Below are 21,295 nucleotides of genomic sequence, written 5' to 3'. Positions count from 1 at the left end.
TCATACACTCAGAGCTCTCCCAAACACATCTTTCCTCTTTAGTGTCTTCAGCCCCTCCTCCACTTCCTGGCAAGCTGTTGCCAAGGGACACTGGGTCTCTGAGTCATCAGCTGACCTCTGCTGGCCAATAAAGTATCAGAACATAGGGTGTTTTCCTCATGGACACTAAAGAGTAGTTACTTACCTGTAACAGGTGTTCTCCGAAGACAGCAGGCTGCATATTCTCACAAGTGGGTGACGTCACGTCGGCCCCGGAGGATTTTAAAGCAAAATCTAAAAATCTCTTTAACGGCGTTCCGTCACGCGAGCGATCGCACCGCGCATGTGCGCACACATCTTCCCGTTCGCCGTGCGGACACACCCCTCAGTTAAATCCAAAAGATGAAGGAGACAACTCCAAAAGGGGAGGTGGGAGGGTTTGTGAGAATATGCAGCCTGCTGTCTTCGGAGAACACCTGTTACAGGTAAGTAACTACTCTTTCTCCGAAGACAAGCAGGCTGATATTCTCACAAGTGGGGTATCCCTAGCTTCCAGGCTTACACAACACAACAAACAGTGGTCAATTGAGTCTCACAACGGCGAGGCCAGAATAAAAATTGACCTGAAAAGAAGAAACATCTAAATGAGTGTAGCCTGGAACAGAACAAAAATGGGCCTAGGAGGGTTGGAGTTGGATTCTAAACCCCAAATAAGTTCTGCAGCCCCGACTGCCCAAACCGACTGTCGCGTCGGCTATTCTGCTGAAGGCAATAGTGAGATGTGAATGTGTGGACTGATGACCACGCCGCAGCTTTGCAGATCTCTTCAATGATCTTAGATGAGCCACCGACTCAGCCATGGCTCTAATTTTGTGAGCCGTGACATGGCCCTCTAGAGTCAGTCCAGCTTGGACAAAAACGAAGGAAATGCAATCTGCTAGCCAAGAAGAAATGGTGCGGTTTGCGACAGCAACTCCTCTCTATTGGCATTAAAAGAAATAAACAACTGGGTGGACTGTCTGAGGGGGCTCGTCCGTTCCACGTAAAAAGAGCGCAGCTTGCTTTTGCCAGGGCTTGTAAGATGAGGGAGAAAGAATGTTGGCAAGACAATTGACTGGATCAGATGGTACTCCGATACCACCGCCAGTAAGAACTTTGGCTGCATGCGGAGAACTACTCTGTTAAGATGAAAAGTAAGGTAAGGCGCTTGAGCTACTAGAGTCTGAAGCTCACCGACCTTACGAGTTGAAGGAACAGCTATCAAGGAAAATGACCTTCCAGGTCCAATACTTCAGATGGCAGGAATCCAGTTGCCCGAATTGAGCTTTCAGCAGCTGGATGAAAACGACATTGAGACCTCAAGATATTGGAGAAGGATTGATAAGGGCTTTGACCGAAGCATAAGAGCCAATTTTCAAAATTATTGGGGGTGCTAAGCCCAACAGAAATAACCCCCCCTAGACACATACAAGGAATTCTCTCAATATTGGGGGAGAAGTAAACCTCTCATGAAGTGGACAGCTAAAGGCTGACCTTTTACACTTTTACACTTATACACTTATTGCACGAAGATGAACACTGACAGAGTTGGTCTTGAGACCAGACTCAGACAGGTGTAGAAAGAACTCAAGCAAGGCAGGATCTAGGGCCTTGCTGTCACACCAGACGGCAAACCTCTTCCATGAAAAAGAATAACACCTCTTCGTGGAATCTTTTCTGGAAGCAAGCAAGACTCGGGAGACACTCTCTGGAAGACTCAACGAAATCCATACTCTCAACATCCAGACCGTGTGAGCCAGAGATTGGAGGATGGGATGTAGAAGTGCCCCCTTGTTCTGCGTAATGAGAGCTGGAAAACATTCCGACTCCAGAAGAAGAGGGAACCATATCTGACACGGCTAGAAGGGACCGAACAGAATCATGGCTCCACAATCTTGCTTGAGAATCAGCAAAGTCTTTTCCACCAGAGGTATGGGAGGATACGCATACAGAAAGCCTGTCCCCCAATGAAGGAGAAAGGCATCCGATGCTAGCCTACCGTGAACCTGCAGCCTGGAACAGAACTGAGGGACTTTGTGATTGGACTAAGTGGCAAAAAGATCCACTGAGGGGGTGTCTCACTCCCAGAAGATCTTTCAAGCTACAGTCACGCTCAACAACCATGACTGTAGCATTATCCTGCTCAGCCTGTCGGCCAGATTGCTGTTTACGCCAACTAGATAAGTGGCTTGGAGAAAACATGCCGCGTTGGCGGGCCCACCGCTACATCTGCATGGCATCCTGACTCAGAGGGCAAGATCCAGTACCCCTTTGTTATCGAGTACATCGCAACCCGATTGTTTGGTTGAATTAGAATAATTTGGTTGGATAGCCGACCCCAGGAGGGATGCAACCTTCGTCAGCAGCTTTTGTGGCTGAGGAAGTTGGAAGGGACGCCCCAGAATCAAATTGGAGAGAATTGACCACCTCTGAAGGGAATTCCAAAAACTGGTGAACAGTTGGGTCACATCCTCCAGATACCCTGAACTTGATACCACTGGGAAGCTAGGATGCACTGAGCGGATGTCATGTGTAAATGTGCCATGGGAGTTACGTGAACTGTGGAAGCCATGTGCCTAGAAGTCTCAATATTTACTGTGCTGTAATCTGTTGAGACGGGCAATCATCGTGTTAAAGGAACACATGCACTCCCAGTCCATGAAGAGACGCTGCAACAACAGCCAGGCACTAGGAAAACATTCTCTGGACGCAAACTGGGTATAAGTATCCTGTAAGTCCAGAGAGCATAGCCAATCGTTTTCCTGAAGTATGGGAAGAAGGATGCCCAGGGAAAGCATCCTGAACCAAATATCTGTGTAGGCCCCTTATGTCTATGATGGGACGCAACCCACAAGGAAGCACCTGGAATAGAATCTCAACCCTTCTTGCCCTGGTGGAACGGGCTCGACTGCATTGGGGCTGAGAAAGGCGGAGAGTTCCTCTGCAAGTACCCACTTGTGATGGAAGCTAAAGGATTAAGCTCCCAATGAGCAATGTGGAGGGTTTGATTCCAGATTGAGAAAGTATCCTAACCGGACTATTTGAAGAACCCACCGGTTGGAGGTTACAAGAAGCCACCTTTGGTGGAGAAAAGTTAGACCTCCCCCCGACAGGCAGATTAGCCGGTACGGCCTTTTTTTTTTTTAATGGTGGCTATGCTGAATTGGAGCCAGTCAAAAACCCGTCCCTTGTTTTTGCGGAGTAGCTGCAGGGGCCTGATTAGGTGCACGCCGTTGACTAGAACGAGCGTGCTGTGGCATAGCCTGAACCGGCTGTCGAGAAGCAGGAGTATACGTACTCAAGAAGAGGAACACGGGGAGGAATACCGGATGAAACTGAAAGAAGCCAAGAGAGAGGTACGTCTGGCGAAGGCGCAAGCGGAAGAACAAATGGCTAGAAATGTAAGGAGGGGCGACAAAAATTTCTTCAGGTATATTAGTGAAAGAAGAAGGACTAAAAAGGGCATTGTGAGACTAAAAGATACAGCGAACCGCTATGTAGATAATGATGAAGAAAAAGCCAATTTACTAAATAGATACTTTTGTTCGGTTTTCACTGAAGAAAATCCTGGAGAAGGACCGCGAGGGACTGGCAAAAGTACACCTGAGAATGGAATGGATATAGCACCGTTCACGGAAGAGAGTGTGTATCAACAACTTGGAAAGCTAAAGGTGGACAAAGCCATGGGACTGGACGGGATCCACCCCAGAATATTGAGGGAGCTCAGAGAGGTCCTGGCGCGTCCTCTTAAAGATTTGTTTAATAAATCCTTGGAGACTGGAGAGGTTCCGAGGGACTGGAGAACGGCGGAGGTGGTACCTCTTCACAAAAGTGGTGATAGGGAAGAAGCTGGAAACTACAGGCCGGTAAGCCTCACTTCGGTTATTGGAAAAGTAATGGAAGCCATGCTGAAGGAAAGGATAGTGAATTTCCTAGAAGCCAACAAGCTGCAAGATCCGAGACAACATGGTTTTACCAGAGGGAAATCGTGCCAAATGAATCTCATTGAATTCTTTGATTGGGTAACTGGAGAATTGAATCATCGACGTGCTATAGACGTAATCTACTTAGATTTTAGCAAAGCTTTTGACACAGTTCCTCACAGGAGGCTCTTAAATAAACTAGATGGGCTGAAGATAGGTCCCGAAGTGGTGAACTGGATTAGGAACTGGTTGACGGACAGAGGGTGGTGGTAAATGGAGTTCGCTCGGAGGAGGGAAAGGTGAGTAGCGGAGTGCCTCAGGGATCGGTGCTGGGGCCGATTCTGTTCAATATATTTGTGAGTGACATTGCCGAAGGGTTAGAAGGTAAAGTTTGCCTATTTGCGGATGATACTAAGATTTGCAACAGAGTGGACGCCCGGGAGGGAGTGGAAAGCATGAAAAGGGATCTGAGGAAGCTAGAAGAATGGTCTGAGGTTTGGCAATTAAAATTCAATGCGAAGAAATGCAAAGTGATGCATTTAGGGAGTAGAAACCCACGAGAGACGTATGTGTTAGGCGGGGAGAGTCTGATAGGTACTGAGGGGGAGAGGGATCTTGGGGTGATAGTATCCGAGGATCTGAAGGCGACGAAACAGTGTGACAAGGCGGTGGCCGTAGCGAGAAGGTTGCTAGGCTGTATAGAGAGAGGTGTGATCAGCAGAAGAAAGGAAGTGTTGATGCCTCTGTACAAGTCGTTGGTGAGGCCCCACCTGGAGTATTGTGTTCAGTTTTGGAGGCCGTACCTTGCGAAGGATGTTAAAAAAATGGAAGCGGTGCAAAGAAAAGCTACGAGAATGGTATGGGATTTGCGTTCCAAGACGTATGACCAAAGACTTGCTGACCTGAACATGTATACCCTGGAGGAAAGTAGGAACAGGGGTGATATGATACAGACGTTCAAATACTTGAAAGGTATTAATCCGCAAAAAAATCTTTTCCGGAGATGGGAAGGAGGTAGAACGAGAGGATATGAAATGAGATTGAAGGGGGGCAGACTCAAAAAAGATGTCAGGAAGTATTTTTTCACGGAGAGGGTGGTGGATGCTTGGAATGCCCTCCCGCGGGAGGTGGTGGAGATGAAAACAGTAACGGAATTCAAACATGCGTGGGATATGCATAAAGGAATCCTGTGCAGCAGGAATGGATCCTCAGAAGCTTAGCTGAAATTGGGTGGCGGAGCAGGTGGGGGGAAGAGGAGTTGGTGGTTGGGAGGCTAGGATAGGAGAGGGCAGACTTATACGGTCTGAACCAGAGCCGGTGATGGGAGAAGGGACTGGTGGTTGGGAGGCGGGAAATACTGCTGGGCAGACTTATACGGTCTGTGCCCTGAAAAAGACAGGTACAAATTCAAGATATGAGTTTATCTTGGGCAGACTAGATGGACCATGCAGGTCTTTTTCTGCTTTCATCTACTATGTTACTATGATCTCTTAAGGCACAAGGAAAACTTCTCTTCCCTTTAAAGAACTTCCGAGATGAGGAAGTGTATGCACAGAATATCTACAATTTTCTGCTGAGTCCCCTCCTCCAGGTGAGAGGCACGCAGTCATGAGAGTCTGCGCATCACTATACCCAGAGCAGAAATCTAGATGTTACATTACTAGTGTCGAAAATGCCCCTGGACAAGGAGCCTGCTCCGGTGGGAATGCTCGTAAAGATCTGGCAGGACTCGATTTTGGACGCGATCATGCCAGCCTGGTACGCTGTTCTCCCAAAAGAGGCTAAGGATGTATGCTCTGGCCCCAGGGGGCGCCGAAGCAAGTTTTTAGAACTCCTATCTGTTCTGAGAGCAGAATCCACCACCGCAGAATCATGAGGTAACTGAGGCCTAATGAAACTGGGTTCCCCGTGGATCCGATACTGGGATTCAGTCTTCTTATATCATGTGGTAGAAGACTTAGGTGAAGATGGATAGTCCAGGACCTCGAGCATCTGAGGCCTTGGGCTGATTCACAATCTCCACTGTAATGTGTCGAGACAGATAGAAGATCTAGAGAATTCTCAGCAGAGAAAACCCCATGACTTTCATGTTCATCAGATGAGCCATCATTGAATTGAGCTAACAACTCAGACAGAGCAGTTCAGATCCAAACCCGTCCGACATGGAGGCCCGGTAACCTCTACGACGGGGTCGAGAAGTTGACTCTCCAGACGACTCCAGTGAAGGAGAATCGACCCAGTAGGCTGCGAACACCAATACCGGAGGCAGCATCGGTGAAGGAGATCTAATCCCAGGTGAAAAGCTAGATGCCGCAGGAGGCGCTAGCACCAATGGCACTCGATGGTACCCATGGTACTGTGTCCATAACAGAGATGGGACCGATGGTACCGATAGTACCCATGGCACCGACGGTACACATGGTACCGATGGTACCCATGATACCCGGTACCGATGGTACCCATGGTACCGATTATACCTGGTACCGATGGTACCCATGACATCTGGTACCGATGGTACCCATGATAGTCATGATATCTGGTATCGATGGTACCCATGGTACCGATTATACCTGGTACCGATGATACCCATGATACCTGGTACCGATGGTACCCATGGTACCGATGATACCTGGTACCGATGGTACCCATGGTACCGATGATACCTGGTACCGATGGTACCCATGATACCCGGTACCGATGGTACCCATGGTACCGATACCTGGTACCGATGGTACCCATGACATCTGGTACCGATGGTACCCATGATACCTGGTACCGATGGTACCGACGTCCGATGCCAGGATACCTCCATAACAGAGGGAGCAACGCTCTCGGCACCGACCGACGTCTGATGCCAGGATACCTCCATAACAGAGGGAGCAACACTCTCGGCACCGACCGATGTCTGATGCCAGGATACCTCCATAACAGAGGGAGCAAAGCTCTGGGCACCGATGGTACCGACGTCCGCCGATGCGCCCGAATGACCTGCAAAGCAGGAGGCGCCGAGGTAGGTGGAGACCCACTCGATGCATCACTGTACCCAGCGTGCATCGGTCTCTATCGGACTCAAAAATTGATCTCCTTTGGGCATCCCTGGCAAGTAGCATACGTCTCGTCATTTTGAGACACTACTTGCACTTCTCAGGGAAATGATCCGGCCCAAGACACGTCCGCCGATGCGCCCGAATGACCTGCAAAGCAGGAGGCGCCGAGGCAGGTGGAGACCCACTCGATGCATCACTGTACCCAGCGTGCATCGGTCTCTATCGGACTCAAAAATTGATCTCCTTTGGGCATCCCTGGCAAGTAGCATACGTCTCGTCATTTTGAGACAGTACTTGCACTTCTCAGGGAGATGGTCCGGCCCAAGACACGTCCGCCGATGCGCCCGAATGACCTGCAAAGCAGGAGGCGCCGAGGCGGGTGGAGACTCACTCGATGCATCCGGTTGCAGCGGGTACAAGGCTTAAAGTCAGTGGTGTGCTGGAGCAGGCTCTCACAGCTCTCGAGAGCCATTTGTTAAGTTTTAAATAATTTGTGGACTTTAACAAATGGATTCTTTTACTTTGCTGTCGAGAGAGAGCCCACAGATAACAATTTACCAGCACACTCTTTTTTAATAAGAAAAATGAAGAAAGAAACTTATAAAGAAATACCTATAAGTTTTGATTCTCATTTCAGGCACAGCCCCTTGTGACTCTGGCAATTACTTAAACTTTCCTTGCCCCAGGTACAAAAAGTACCTGTATATGTAAGCCACAATGAGCCTGCCATGAGTAAAGTACAAACGAAAAAATAAAGAACACCCAAAAGGGTACTATAAAAGGTTAAAATAAAAAAGAGATTTAACTCCGAGGACCTGAAGAAAACACGAAGCACTAACGAACTCCGTGTCTCCTCAGACGCGGAAAAAGAAGAACTGAGGGGCGTGTCCGCACGGCGAGCGGGAAGATGTGTGCGCACATGTGTGGTGCAATCGCTCGCGCGACGGAACACCATTAAAGAGATTTTTAGATTTTGCTTTAAAATCCTCCGGGACCGACGTGACGTCACCCACTTGTGAGAATATCAGCCTGCTTGTCTTCGGAGAACACTCACCCACCTCCCGCTCCGTCCGACGTCAGCTGTGTTCACAATGAATGAAGCGGCCCACCACAGCCACAGCTCACAGATCGCCCACCGCACATCACCCCCGCTCCCCCTCCCTCCGTCCGACGTGAGCTCTGTTCACAACGAGGCGGACCACCGCAGCGACAGCACAAGCGGATGCACAGATCACCGCCGACGGCTACCCCCCTCCCTCCGTCGTCAGCTGTCTTAAAAAGGAAGCCGGCCACCGCACCGACAGCAGGAGCACATGCACACCTCATGGCCCATGGCTGTATCTGCAGGAGCAGGTCTAAGTCCTTGCTGTGAGAACTTGCGCTCCCTCACCCCCCCTTTCTATTTTTCCCTTGCCTCCGTTCGGGGTTGTTTTCCTTCCTCTGCCTGTTGCACGGAAACTGCAACTATCTGCAGCAGCAGGTCAGATTCCTTGCTATCACAACTCACGCTCCCCCACCCCCCCTTTCTATTTTTCCCTTGCCTCCATTCGGGGTTGTTTTCCTTCCTCTGCGTTGCACGGAAACTGCAACTATCTGCTGTCACAACTCACGCTCCCCCATCCCCCCTTTCTATTTTTCCCTTGCCTCCGTTCGGGGTTGTTTTCCTTCCTCTGCCCATTGCACGGAAACTGCAACTATCTACAGCAGCACGTCAGATTCCTTGCTGTCACAACTCACGCTCCCCCATCCCCCCTTTCTATTTTTCCTTTGCCTCCGTTTGTCGCTAAGCAACAGTTACGGCCACACGCTGCAATCCTGGTAAGCAGGTCAGATTTGTTGCTCTGAGAACTTACGCTTCCCCACCCCCCTTTCTATTTTTCGCTTCCCTCCGTTCGGCGCTAACCAACAGTTATGGCACACGGCGGAATCCGGGTGGGGCCACACACCACGGAGGAAGAACAGGTCCTGATGCCACAGGGGAGGGGGTGGGCCTGAATGGGTCCTGAGAGCCTGAAGGGGTCCTCAGAGCACAGACGAAGGGGGTGAAGGGGGCCTTATAGCACAGATGACAGGGGGAGGGGGTCCTCACAGCACAGATGAGTGGGGAGGGGGGATCCACACACCTCAGAGGACTGGTGGATGGACACCTGAGAGGAGGGGGCCACACACCCAAGGGGGAGGGGTCCTGGAACCACACAGCGTGACACGCGGGGGGGGGGGGGGTGCACCGAACACAGACAGGGACGGGGGAAGGTATCTCTGTCACACACACCATCTCTCACCCACACACTCTCTCTCACAGTCACTGTCTCTCTCACTCTCATACACTGTCTACAACACACGCTGTCTCACACTCTCACATTCACTCTCTATCTGTCACACAATCACTGTCAAACACTCTATCTAACACACTCTTGATCTCACACAGAGTCTGTGTATCGCACACATACTCTCTCACACTCTGTCTCGCCTCAAACACTCTCTGCCACACACACTGTATCTGTGTGAAACACACTCTCACAACCACTGTAGCTCACATATGCACTCGCACACACTCTCAATCTCACACACTTACTAACAGACACACTCGCAGCCACCCACATTCACTCTCTCTCTCTCTCTCTCTCTCTCTCACACACACTCTGTCACACATACACACTCTGAGCAAAACCTTGCTAGCGCCCGTTTCATTTCTCTCAGAAACGGGCCTTTTTTTACTAGTATATATATATATTTTTTTTTTTTTTAAATGATGTGCTTGTGATGTGCTACTTCCAAAGAGATTCAAGTTTTTTTGTTTTTAAATAGGTTCATATTAGTACTTTATAATTTAAATTTGGGATTTCTCATTGATGGTTTTTATTTTTATTTTATATCCATGTATATTTACCACATATTGATTATCTGCCATTTCGGTTAATTATCACTACTTGGTCTTTAGTGATATGACCGGCACATAGTGGTTTTATATTGCTACTGTTCATTTCATTATTCCCCTTTTTATTTTTACCTTTCTTTTTATCAATTTACAGTGTTATTTTCAGTGCGCCAGTAGTATCATATGCTCAACAGAACATCAGCATATTGGTATATGTGTGCTTTTGGAATATCCATATTACATACTTTTCTGTTATTTCTAATTTCAAAATTTGAATTGATATGTAGAATTATATACATATTTTTATTATTTTTTATTTTTATTTTTACTGTTATATTTTTATAATATGAATTATTAGCTTATACACCCACATATATAAATACCAGTAATACATTAGTACTATAGTCCATATTGAAGTATTTTGTACTGATAATAAAAATGGAGTAATGCATGATTAATAACTATATAGAGAGATTTGTATAGATATTTTGAAAGCCATAAATGACATTTTCTGTTTGTGAGTTCATCCAAATGTCATAGTGTATGTACATAATTCAAAGATATCCTAAATTTATAAGGCGGCATATGGATATTTTATATGGCTAATGTTACATTTGTCAAATATCAGTTTTTATTTTTATTTTGTTTGAAATATTGTTTCCTATGTCATGTGTAATATGCTCTTGTTTAAAGACATTGTTCTCTATGTTATGTTTAATGTGATTTAAATTTTTAATTCTTAATTTTTGATTTTTAATATATATATTATTCTTACTTGGTATGTTATGTTTTTAGACCCCTGATGAAGGCTCTATAGCCGAAACACGGACCGTATAGGGTCCTAATAAAGTCTACTTGGAGTTTTCATTTTGTGAGTTTTGACTGGTTTCTTGGATTGGATTTTCTTCCACTCTGCATTCGTTCTCCTTGGTGATTTGTTTTCCAGCAGCCACCACACCAGCTCCCCTTCTGGGTCTTGTGCCCAGGTTACAGGGTAAGCCACAGAGCGCACCTGGTCGGACTTCCACAGGGCAGCCAAGGCAGTAGGCTGCCTTGTGGACACAGAGGAGGGCACTGGGACCTCATCCGAGGACTCTCAACAGAGTTCCTCTGCAGCACCAGCTGCAAAGGAACACGGTGGGAGGGGTAGGAGGGGACAGGGATGGGGCCAGGGGAGGGGGTGGGGAAAGTGATGGGACATGCTAGGGGGGTGTGGGGTGAGGGTTGGAGGGAGGGGGAGGTGGTGTGTAAATACTTTGTCATAGAAATAAATGTCAACTTACTCTCACACAAAACTTGTCTCAATCAGTCTTTGCCTGGTTCTGACCCCCAGCTGGTGTGCACTCTGCTCTGTGGGTGGGAGGTGGAGGGGGCTCCTCATCCTGTTCATCTGGGGCCTGCTGCTCTGGTGGCTGTGGCTCTTCTGGAAGGGCCTGTCCTCTGCGCATTGCCAAATTATGTAGCATGCAGCAGGCCAGGAATATCTTTTGGGGGCTGTACAGGAACTCCCCTCCAGAATGGTCCAGACATTGGAACCTGTTCTTAAGTTGTCCGAAGGTGCGCTCGATGATGCCAAGGGTGGTCCGATGTCTACTGTTGTATTTCTCCTCTGACCCTGTTTGTGGGTGCACTATGGGGGTCATGAGCCAATTCCACTCCCCATTTGGGGAGAAGCAGGATGAGTGTATTGTTTGGAGCAGGTACCTTGTGGATTTGGGGGTGGGGGGCGTTGCCCAGTGGAGGAGGTATAGTTTGGGCAGATCCAAGCTGCACTTACCTAGGAGCCATCCGCTGGTGATCTCTCCTCAGTCAAACCTGCGGAAGATTCCTGAGTGCTGCAATATATAGGCATCATGGGTGGAACCTGGGTATCGGGCACACACGACTAGAATCTTCCCCTGGGCATCACACACAACTTGCATATTGAGTGAGTGGAATGCTTTCCTGTTCCTATAAGTGGCCTCTCGTGCCCGGAGGGGTCTGAGTGCGACGTGTGCAGTCAATGGCGCCTATGACCGAGGGGAAGTGAGCTACAGCATATAAGTCAGACATGTTGTTCTGCAGTGCCTGGGGGGGGGGGGGGGGGAAGGTGATGTATTCAGAGGTGTGGGTAAGGAAGGCATCAAGGAACTGGGTGAGGCACTTAGAAATGGAAGTCTGGGTGAGACCCGTGTTCACAGATAGGACAGACAGGAAACTCCCAGTGGCCAGAAAAGATAAAGAAGCAGTGATCTTTAGGTGCACAGGGATGGGGTTGTTCCTATGGGTCCTGGGCTGCAGGAGGGGTTTGAGCTGGTCACAAAGGTGCTGAATGGCAGCCCTATCAAAGCGGTAACTAGTGAGATACTGCAGGTCAGTGAGGTCTAGGAAACTGCTATGGGGCCTGAAAACTCTGTGGCGTGAGTACCTCCTGCTGTGCCTCCAACATGTAAGCCACCTGTGCATTTAGTGCCTCCATTTCCCCACACTACAGGTGCAATGCAGTGCCACCAGTGCTCACCTCTCCCTACCAACTTGGTGAAACTCAGCAGCAACAAACAGAAGCTGACACTCACTCTCCCACCACCGGCAAACAATGCAGTCACACACAGCAGAGCCATACTGCAAGCACTCTCTGACCCAGTACAAACTCTCGTTCCACACCCTCTAGCCACTCACTCTCCAAGCGGTCTTCACAAACCCGCTACAGCAGTACATAGGACAAAGAGACAAACAGAGACTACAAACAGGTAAGGGAATGAAATATGAACTTGGGGACAGTGAATGGAGAGGGGGAGGGAATGGGGGAGATAGAGGAAGGAGTAGTGGTGTTTTGGTTTGGGGGCTAGAAGGGGTAGGGAAAGCTGAAAAGGTAAAATACAAATGAGGCAGGTGAGGGCGAAAATGTTCCGACTACGGCACACAGACAAAGGTAACAGGTACGCAACAAACTCTCAGCTTTCTCTCCCAACAACACTCTCGCCACTCTCCAACTGCACAAAATCGCTAATGGGCCTAAAGATGACTTCCCCCTTACCCTGGTCGCTTTTATTTCAGGTCTAACTAAGGATGCCCATGTTCCCACCCATGCAAAACCATTTCACTAGCAGTTATATGCTGCGGGCACCCATCTCATAACACCACCCAAAACACGCCCCTAACATGCCCCCTGTGGGGACGACCATAGATGGGCGTCCTCGTGCTAAGGACACCCTTATGGCCCTGTTTCGATTATTCGATTTGGGCAAGCTTCTTTCACGGGGACGCCCATGTGCCTTTTGTGCTGCTTTTTGGACGCCCTTTTCTTTCGAAAATGAGCCTGATAGTGTACAACCCTTTCCCCATAGTTTTAAACTGAAATTTTCTCTAGAAATAGGCATTTTTCTCATAGTTTTAAACTGAAAACATTTATAAACTGTTTTTAATTACCCTTCTCTAGACCCCCGCAGGACCCTTGCCCACAGATATGGAGAGAGGGTTTCAGAAGGCTCATAATAAGTATCCTAAATATGACCTCTGTTTTCTGGCTCCTAATTTCCAAGGACATCCTAGGGCATCTATTCTCCCACATGATGTACTAGAGTTTAAAAGATAGTCTATTTATATAATATAAGGTGTGAAATGAAACAGAGAAATTAACACAGAGACTAGAGAATAGTGAGATAGAATTTTACTTGTGTGTCTGTGAAACAATTTAAAGAGAAAGAAGAGATTGAAACTGAGACTGGAAAAGTTTAGTAAAAGAAATAGTCTTTTATTCTCACCCAATCAGGACTTCAAGTTGGTACATACATCAGTCAGATTCTGGGTTCAACCGGCCAGAATCCACACGCCTCCTCAGGGTCGGGTCCGAAACAGGTTGGTCCCGATGGTCCTGCACCGCAGGAGCCTTCGAGGCAGGTAGCGGCCCACTCAGCGGGGGTTGGTCAGCGGGCCAGTGTTACCTGCTCTCCCGATGTCAATGCCATCTCTGGCGCCGAAGTTGACGCCACTGGTGCCGATGCTGTCGACGCCGAGGAGCCGGGCTCAGCTCCAAACAGATGATCCTGTTGAGCCTGCCTCGACACCTGTGTCTGCCTTTTAAGGCTAAGACACAATTTGCACGCTTTAGGGTTGTGTTCAGGCCCAAGGCACTGAATACACCAAGCGTGGGTGTCGGAAAGTGAGATAGCCCGATTGCACCGACCGCACTTTTTGAAGCCGCTGGGAATCCTCGATGTCATCGACGGAAAATTAGCGGCAGCGAGATCAAAATCATCGATGGTGGCGGAAAAGAGGCCACAAAAGGGGAACGCGAACAAGCGGCCAAAAAGGAAACTTACGGAGGGCAAAACTAAAAAGTAAAGGAAAACTCAAAAACTCTGTTTTTTTTTTTTACTAAGTAGAAGCGCAAACGGTGCCCAAACACGAAAACAAGAAGCGAAAAGGCTTAACGATTTCCAAGGGCTGAAAAGGAGAGGGATGCAACGCAGTCTTCTCTCCACAGTGGAAAACGAAAAAACTGAGTGGGAAAGGTCGTGCAAGGGCAGGAAGACAGCCGCACATACGTGGTGGGCGTGCCCCGCACGCTGGACCTCCCACGAGACTTTTGGAGTTTGCTAAGGAAACTCTTCTGATCCGAGGGGCTGCCTTGGATGTTACCCACATGTGAGAACAAGCAGCCTGCTTGTCCTCAGAGAAAACAATATACCTTAACTGTAGTTCACAATGGTAACTACACCCCTAAATATTGAGCTTAATATTTCTAGTTTGGCCATGCGGGCCTATTATTAGTGGGATGGTATAAGGTGTGTGCTAAAATCCGTAAATAAAAAAATTTCCGCAGCACTGCAAGGGACACTGCGTCAGTTTAATGAGAAGTGGGCCCGTGTACTTTGATAGCTAGTGGTTCAGTCTCATGTTTCTTATTTGATTATCGAGCCCAATGGCTGGAGGGGGAGGATTTAGGACCTCACTAATTCTATATGCAAAGTTCTTTTCAGGTGTATATAATTACAGGGATAAGTGTTCACTCCTGGCAGTGTCTTTTGGTACCCCATCCTTACCTTAGTACGTTTGCTATTAGGGCATTCTTCTAAGTGCCAGTGACTTTAAATGAACAAACTCACCACTTTGTACCCATATTGGTGGTTATAAGTAAGAGTATATGTATAGATTAGTATATTAGTATAGGTTTGGTGGGAGGGTGGGGGTTACGCATCATATGTGTCTTTTATATCTATGACTCTTTTATTATCTTCTGTACATCTCTGATAAATATGCAACATTTTGAACCTGAGGTTATTGATGTTGGTATTTGTTGATGTTAATTGTTGCAAACCTCAACAAAACTTTGAATGGTTAAAAATATATATTTCATTGTTAATTTGACTTACAAATTCTATTTCAGTGGATTACAGTATAGAAAAATAAAGCAGCTTTAAACATCAAAAGATATATATTAAAGGCTTGCTTTGAATACAAAAAAGAAAATGTACAACTCTGTGCATCTAACACACTTGTAGGAAAGCAGTACGGTACTTATAAGTATATCAGTACAAATGGTGGCATGTCTCTTCATTTGTAAAGTGACCAAGAAGTGCAAACCAAGACACAAAGCTGTGTATTGGTAGCTGCATAAGAGTAAAGGAAAGGGGAATGGGATCTGATATACCACCTTTCTGTGAGTACAATCAAAACAGTTTACATATTATAGACAGGTACTTATTTTGTACCTGGGGCAATGGAGGGTTAAGTGACTTGCCCAGAGTCACAAGGAGCTTTGGTGGGAATCAAACCCAGTTCCCCTGGTTCTCAGGTCACTGCCCTAACCTTTAGACTATCATTATGCTTATATGTCCCCTGTTTTCTTGATCTTTTTTTTTGTTTTTGGCTTGTCTCTTTTTGTCCTGCCATCTTTAGATATTACTCCAGCATGCCTGGGATCCATTATTGGCATGAGGGCTGGAGGAGCCACCTCCTCTGAAGTGTACCCTTCAGCATTGCATGCTAGCTGGTAGGAGCTGTCACATCACACCTTGGATCTGATCACACCCCTCCATGAGCACGTCCAGGCCTAATCAGCTCTTCTGGGTAGGAAGGGAAGTGTGATTCTGAACCTGTTTCCTGCCCCCTCAGGTCGCAGTGAGGCCTAAGCCACAGGATCAACCTGTTTCTTTAACAACAGAATAAACAACCCTCAGAAGTTCTACTAACAATCTGTATTTTTATCAATATGTATGTTTGTTGTGTTTGGCCTAATGTTCACCATGGATATGTCTGCAACATACTAGTGGGATTTAATAACCATGGCAGGACTTGCCCAAGTGGAATACTGGTTGCCTCTCTCAGAGAAATCACTCCAGTATGCATTCTTACTTGGCATGATGGATGACGCCAAACAAACTTCTACTGGACTCAGAAAAAAGTTCACAGCAAGAGTTTATTCTTAAAAAACTGGACTCGATACGAGTCGTGTTTCGGCCGTTCAGGCCTGCCTCAGGAGTCCCTAAAATGATATACAATAAATTATATTAACTCAAAGCAATAATAAAAATGGATACATTACAAATAGTCTAAAAGCACATCTTTTTAGGGTATTTGGTTTGTGTCTGTTATAATTATTTTTGAGATTATGCTTTTAGACTATTTGTAATGTATCCGTTTTTATTATTGCTTTGAGTTAATATAATTTATTATATATCATTTTAGGGACTCCTGAGGCAGGCCTGAACGGCCGAAACACGACTCGTGTCGAGTCCAGTTTTTTAAGAATAAACTCTTGCTGTGAACTTTTTTCTGAGTCCAGTAGAAGTTTGTTTGGCGTCATCCATCTTGTCACCTTTGCTGTGTTCTTTTCTTGGTTTTTCCATTGCGGAGGTCCACTTTCTTCTGTGTTTGCCATTCTTACTTGGCATATCATCTTCACACAAGTGGGCTGAAAGCAAACTCACCATAGAGAATGGAGTGCAGTTTTATAAAATATATATTCGGAGGGTCACGTGATGCACTGCAAGTAGTGGTAGCGTTTTAGCCCTGCTCCGGGATCCTCACCCCATTTCGCTGCAAATCACAACTCTAAACCTCCCTATGTGAGAATTTTACACTCAGCACTGAGGTGTCATAGCGTATGGATCAATTTGTGTGCCCGATGCCGTCTGGAGTGACCTGCAGAGGATCGAAAATGGAAAAAGAAAAACTCTCATCGCCGGGGCTTGGTTCCAAAATGGCGCCGGTGAAAAACGAACCGAATGGGGAATTTAATGAGAAACAGCTGGCCCAGATTACGGCGGCGGTGGGAGCAGTGCTGACCCCGAGATTTGATGCGCTAACCGGCCAACTGGATAAACTTGATGCAACCCTAACAGAAACGGTAAAACGTACGGGCGAAATCGAAAAAAGAATATCAGATCTAGAGGACAGATGGGCCCGATGCGAGCCAGATCTCTCCAGCCTGAAAGAACAATTAAAAGCTCACCAAGAAATGCTGGAAGACATTGAAAACCGTACTCGCAGATGTAATCTACGAAATCACTAGGGCATATCCTTGAGCAATGGCTGTGTGCGGAGTTTGCTCTCTCGGACCTTAATGGCGCGTTGTGTATTGAGTGCGTACACAGAATTGGGAGGCATAAGCCAGATAATCAGAAGTCCAGGGTGGTCATTATTAAGATTTACAACTACCTCCATAAGGAAGAAATCCTACGGGGGTACAGAATCCCGGAACTACAATGGAGCACGAATTCGGATTTTTCAGGACTACTCTGCGGGCGTTCAAGAAAGACGTCGACGCTTTCACCCAATTTGTTCATCACTGGTGGAAAAAAAGATACGATTTATGCTTCTCTATCCCGCTATTCTAAAGATCCAGCATACAGGCAAGTGGTGTTGGTGGAGGTGTACTTTGTACTTATGAAGGCCTGAACCAAGCAGTTTCAGTGCTGCTAAGTATCTAATATCTAAGAATTAATGTACAGACGATGAGAAGTGGAAATTTCTCTTTTTTCTGTAAATTACAATGATATTAAGCAGGCCAGGTACCCCCACCTCTTTCCCGCACCTTCCTCTGACCAAGCAAGTGAAAGACAATGAGCTCCTGCCAATTGTTGTCCATTTGCTGTTTACACAAGTGTATTTATTAGCCTTTGAGAGACTTTTAGGATGCAGATCAAAGGAAGTTCCAGGTGAAGGGGACAGGGCTGACAGAGCAGAGAAAGAGAAATCCTGTAATCAGGACAGGATAAGAAAATCCAGGAGACAGAATTCTTTCCCATGCCCTTGGAAGTAAGGCTACTATCCAGGAGAGAATTACCCTTTTTTTTTACAACACCTTATTTCCTTTTCTGCCTAGAACAATTCAAACACTATCTCCCTGGAATCAAAAGCAATAGTTCTATTGACAAGAGAAACCTAACACCTCTATAGCAACTGGAAGCAGTAGTTAACTTTTGTCTCTTCTTTTAGAATAGGGGAAATACTAATTAAAGGTTTGAGAAATGTATGTATAGATGAATAGAAGAGGTCCAAAACATTTGGACAACAGACCAAATGCATCTTCAAAAGGAAATATAAACAGATGCTGTGTATTTTATTGATACTAGAGATCCTGACTGACTGTAAGGTGCTAACTAAGGGGGTGTGACAACCCCTCCCCCTTGTGCTCCCTTTTTGTCTTGTAAGGGAAAAGAAACCCTATATAATATTTCTCTGCCAGATAGGAGGTTGGGCAGTGTACATCTCTTTTGGCTCCCAAGCCAGGGAGTTTGAAAGAATGTCCTGCTTCCACTTTCCATTGTAATTTCAATTTCTATATATGTTCTCATTTCTGTCATATTCTAGACTATTTTTCTTAATTTTTTTATCCTAATCTTTGGATAATTAAATAAACCAGTGTTAACCCCAGGAAGCGCTTCCTTGGTCTCTTTTTGTCTTGGTTGCAGTCTAAAATAGTGCTACCAGTTGTCTGGTTCTTTTAAGGTACCGGTCGAGGGGACTGTATTTGTGTGAGTAGTGCCCAGCAGTGATTAGAGACTCTGGAGGCATGGCACGAAAAGCACAAACAGTGGCGTACCTTTGAGTCAGTGCCAGAAGCGCAGAAGTTCGTGGATAAGGATATACAGATGAACACCGGATGAAACTCTGGCTAGAATAAAGGCTGCAATCATCTGTAAGGACTCTACGCGGGTGGCGTGGATTCTGGCACCAGTGATCAGAATGGAGCAATTCAAGAGTTTGTTGAAGTTTGGACAGAATTTTGGCAAGTTAAAGTTTTAAATCAAATGTTATGCAAACACCTCAAAATTGTCTTATGTCAGCTTTCACACAGCCTTGGGAAAGGAGAGTGATAAATGAATGGGGGGGCGGGGGTAGGGGTAGCACATTAAGTAATTATTTGATAAAGGTGACTGTGGAATGGGGGGAGAGGACCCTAGAACTCACAAGACCTGGCTGATGAGCGGCTGTTCATCAGCAATTCCAAGGGAACCAGGAGGGGGGGTAATAAAGGGAACCAAGGAAGAAGAACGTAATAGTTCTTCACGGGCGGGCGATGGGAGAGCTGGGAGGGGGAGGAGTGGGTGGTTGGGGGGTACGGGAGAGCGAGAACAGAACCGAGAACACAAGATTCATCCTAATATCAAAGCATGACAAATCTGGCAGCTAGTGTGTGCTAGCAGTGATGTATTCAGTCAAATGATTAAATGGGAATTTCCATCTCTGGGGCAGGGCTGGGACCCAGGGATTAGGTTTTACAGACTAGTTAAGATTGTGCGTATTATCAGGGTCACCACACTGTAAGATAATCCACCTGGAATGTGGAGGGATCTCCTCCCCGAACAAGAGAAAAAAAAATCTTAGCATATTTAAAGCGCTTAAAGCCCTATATCGTATGCATACAAGAATCCAGGCTTACTGATCAGGAACATGAGAAACTAAAGTGGGGATGGGTGGGACAGGCCCTATATGCCTCCTCAGAGGGACGAAAGGGAGGAGTTGCAGTCCTATTTCAAAAAAACCTGGCTTATACGGCAGAGACAATCCTGAAAGACCATCAGGGGCGCTATATACTGATCAAATTATGGTTGCAAGGAAGAGAGGTTTTTCTACTTAATGTGTATGCTCCCACCCCCTTTGATAGAAAGTTTTTCTCGGGATTGTTGAGAGCCCTTACTCCAATTCAGGGAAAAAGCCTAATTGTGGTGGGAGACATGAACACAGTGATAGATCCTCAGGCAGATTGCATAGGAGCTAGAAACAGTGGATCTCAAAGGAGAAGAGAAAGAGGAATGCTGCGAGAGTTTGCAGCCTCTCTCTCTGTGGTTGTGTGGAGGCTCCTGCACACAACTGAACAAGACTTTACGCATCAGTCCAGAGCGCATGGCTCATGGGCCCAACTTGATTATATTTTAACAACCAAAGATCTTTTTTCAGGTATGGGGGCAGCAGGGCAAGAAGAGATTGTAATATCAGATCATGTACCAGTGCGGTTTACACTGGAAGCCCCGAGAGATTTTTCTCTGGCCAGGAGCTGGAGATTTCCCAGCTACTTGTCTAAAAATAAAGAATTTCAAAAGTTTTTACAAAAGAAATGGGAGGACTATGCGGCAGCGCACAATAAAGAGCATAAAAACAACCCCAGTTATTTTGGTGTGCCGCAAAGGCCGTACTGAGAGGAGATTTGATTGCTTATTTGGTTGCGAGACGTAGGCGTAATGCCTCGAACCTGATTCACTTAAATAGACAGCTATGCAGAGCCCGGCGTAGATATTGTTTTTATCGCCCCCCCTTTTTAGACCCCTTCTTGACCCCTCTACACGGAGGGGTAAAGAGCGTTAGCTCATCCAAAAGGGTTTGAATTGTTTCCCTAACCTCCAGGGTTACCCAGTCCCATGGGGGTCTGTTCTGGGGAGGCATCAGAAGGCGGAGTTCAAACCTTATTCCCATGACCACAGCTTTCTGTCTAATAGGGTCTAAGGAGATCTTTGGCCATTTATGTTCCCACATATAAAAATCTACCCTTGTTAGTTCAGGGAGTGAGGATCTCTTGTGTATGGTTTTCTTTGTAGAATAAATGACAAATAAAGAATAAGTAGGAATAAAGACACAGATGGATTTCAGAAAGAAGGTTCAATTTATTCTTACCAAGATTAAATCTTCAACTTGGTACATTCATCATCAGACAGATTCTGGGTTCAATTGCACAGAGTTGTGCCTTCCAAGAAGAGTTGGGGAAATGTTCCAACTATCTGGCAAAATCTCCTCTCTTTTATAGGCACAGGTCTTAATACAAGTCAATGGCAAGACCCCTGGTTTTTTTTCCTTAATATTGCCCAACCTCTGATTCATACTTTCCTTTCCGGCAGATGTCCATCTGTACCCTCTTCTTTCCGTTTTAGCTATTGCAAGATTTCCGTTATTGTCAACAACATGTTTTTTTCTTATTACAAAAATATCTGCACCTGTTTGTGACATTT

Source organism: Microcaecilia unicolor, chromosome 1, assembly GCF_901765095.1.
Source record: "Microcaecilia unicolor chromosome 1, aMicUni1.1, whole genome shotgun sequence".
Taxonomy (NCBI): Eukaryota; Metazoa; Chordata; class Amphibia; order Gymnophiona; family Siphonopidae; genus Microcaecilia; species Microcaecilia unicolor.
The sequence above is the reverse complement of the archived record's forward strand: the minus strand, read 5'-3'. Positions refer to the sequence as shown.